At 44.9% G+C, this 2,613-nt stretch overlaps 2 non-coding genes across 2 annotated transcripts in view; both read right to left on the bottom strand.

The window, feature by feature from the left end:
• The window catches only part of LOC145816976 (25S ribosomal RNA), a 3,278-nt gene extending 2,389 nt beyond the window's left edge, over positions 1 to 889 (bottom strand). Inside the window, exon 1 of the ribosomal RNA XR_014359021.1 lies at positions 1 to 889. This exon is cut by the window's left edge and continues 2,389 nt beyond it. This is a non-coding gene — a ribosomal RNA (25S ribosomal RNA).
• Positions 890 to 1,094: 205 nt separating this feature from the next.
• LOC145817106 (5.8S ribosomal RNA) lies at positions 1,095 to 1,250 on the bottom strand. The gene has a single exon (XR_014359141.1). It is a non-coding gene; the product is annotated as a 5.8S ribosomal RNA (ribosomal RNA).
• Between the last annotated feature and the right edge of the window lie 1,363 nt (positions 1,251 to 2,613).

The raw sequence follows: 2,613 nt of genomic DNA, 5'->3' as shown, positions 1-2,613 counted from the left end.
CCTATACCCAAGTCAGACGAACGATTTGCACATCAGTATCGCTGCGGGTCTCCATCAAAGTTTTCTTTGGCTTTGCCCCGCTCAAGCATAGTTCACCATCTTTTGGGCCTCGATGGGCATGCTTACACTCGAACCCTTCTCAGAAGATCAAGGTCGGTCGACGATGCAACCCGCAAGGGGATCCCGTCAATCAACTTCCTTATGCCTTACAAGTTTACTCACCCGTTGACTCGCACACGTGTTAGACTCCTTGGTCCGTGTTTCAAGACGGGCCGAATGGGGAGCTCGCAAGCCGGTGCCGGGAGCGCGCAGCCAGCCACGTTCGAGGCGAAGGCATCTCCGCGGGCTTTTCAATTGCCCGGGCTTTGGTCTCCACCCCAATCTGCACTAGTCCACGCCCCGAGTCGATTGGTGGACCGGCTAGTCACCGTCCCACATCCGATTGAGGCATGTCGCCAGCCCCCATCCGCTTCCCTCCCGACAATTTCAAGCACGCTTTGACTCTCTTCTCAAAGTCCTTTTCATCTTTCCTTCACGGTACTTGTTTGCTATTAGTCTCTCGCCCATATTTAGCCTTGAATGAAATTTACCGCCCAATTAGGGCTACATTCCCAAACAACCCGACTCGCATACAGCGCCTCGTAGTACGACAAGGTCCGGGCATAACGGGGCTCACACCCTCTCCGGCGCCCCTTTCCAGGGGCCTTAGGCCTGGTCTGCCACTGAGGAAGCTTCTCCAGACTACAATTTGAACAATGGGGTCGCTCAATTTTCAAGATGGGCGCTTCCTGATTCGCTCGCCATTACTAGGGGAATCCTTGTAAGTTTCTTTTCCTCCGCTTATTGATATGCTTAAACTCAGCGGGTAATCCCGCCTGGCCTAGGGTCGCGATCGAAGCACCTTAGCAACAGCGCAACAGGGTCACAACAGACCTCCTGCAACAACTGGGACGCACATGACACGACCCAACGGTTTGTCAACCACCACTCGTTGCGACGCGTAATTCGCCGCGAGGGACTCGTTTTTAGGCCGACCGCGCGCAGGGGACAAACATCCGCTCGCAACCCTTCGGGGATAGGGGCGATGTAATGTGAAATACCCAGGCAGACGTGCCTTCAACCTAATGTCTTCGGGCACAACTTGCTTTCAAAGACTCGATGGTTCACGGGATTCTACAATTCATAACAAGTATCGCATTTCGCTACGTTCTTCATCAATGCGAGAGCCGAGATATCCGTTGCCGAGAGTCGTTTAGTTTTTTTGTGAGTTACACCGAGCGTACTCTCTTTGTTCAAGTTTCTTGGCGCAATTCGCACTAGGGTTTGTTGGTTTGCCGAGGAAGGGCACCCGTCGCCCCTGGAGGGGCTCCGAGCACACTCTCGATGAGGGGCAGCAGGAGGGAGCCAACGACCCGCCTCTTGTTTCCCCAGCGGTAATGACAAGTTCACGAGTCGTTCTACTGTGTAAAGGCATCAACAATGATCCTTCTGCAAGTTCACCTACGGAAACTTTATTACGACTTCTCCTTCCTTTAAATGATAAGGTTTAGTGGACTTCTCACGACGTCGCCGAAAGAGAACAGCCCACATCGCCACGATCCGAACACTTTACCAGACCATTCAATCGGTAGAAGCAACGGGCGGTGTGTACAAAGGACAGGGACGTAGTCAAGGTCATTTTTCATCACAAACCTGTTAAAGTCATTTTCCATAACCCTGGGGTTCAAGAGGACCCTCCTTGTGGATTGGATGTCATTGCTATCAAAGAGCTTCCCCCTCTCACTTATACTAGAGGTAAGTATTTCCTCCCTTTTTAAATTTTATTTTAGTGTACATGGGGTTTGAGATGTGATTAATTTTGAAAAAATTACATCGTATGTCTTTAAAAAAAAAATTAAATCACTGATAAATTTTGTTAACTTCAATAATTAATTTTTGCTATGAAATTGTAAATATTTTGTGAAGGTACATTGATTTGTAATTTTGCAATAGTATGACTGTTACATTCATATCACTCTCTTAATAAGAATTACATACAAAAGATTAGGCTAAATTACACTAGTAGCTTCTGTAATTTGCTTATTGTGTCCATTTATTCTTTGTAGTTCCAGTTATATCAATTTCAACCTTTAATGTTTATATTGAGTCATCTAAATTGATATCTACACAAAATTGAAGAGAAATCAAGGGAAAATTGGTGCATTCACTCTAAGAAATTCAGCTTTTAGTGGCGTTTTTAAAAGTGCGAAAAACACTGCTAATTCTTTTTGTGACGTTTAATACCAAACACCGACAATTTGGCCCTCACAATAACTTTATGACATTTTAAAAACGCCGTTATATTACTATAGGCGGCGTTTTTAAAAACGCGGCCAAATGTCCCACCCTAACGGTACTATGACATCACTATGATTTTAACAACATTTTCAAAACGCCGTCATATCTTTTTTTTTAAAACTGACCGTTAGCTTTAAAGTTTAGGTGGCGTTCTAAGAAATGTCGTGATATCCTTTTTTTTTTTTTTTAATTGTGCTAATTTTATATGATTGAACTAAAAAAATACCTGTAATAAAACTGAATAACACTAATATGAAATAATAACTCCCATTCAAA

This window comes from Camellia sinensis, unplaced genomic scaffold (genome assembly GCF_055761805.1).
Source record: "Camellia sinensis isolate YWXY unplaced genomic scaffold, ASM5576180v1 Unanchor4, whole genome shotgun sequence".
In the NCBI taxonomy this organism is placed as follows: Eukaryota; Viridiplantae; Streptophyta; class Magnoliopsida; order Ericales; family Theaceae; genus Camellia; species Camellia sinensis.
This window is presented reverse-complemented; position numbering and strand designations above follow the sequence as displayed.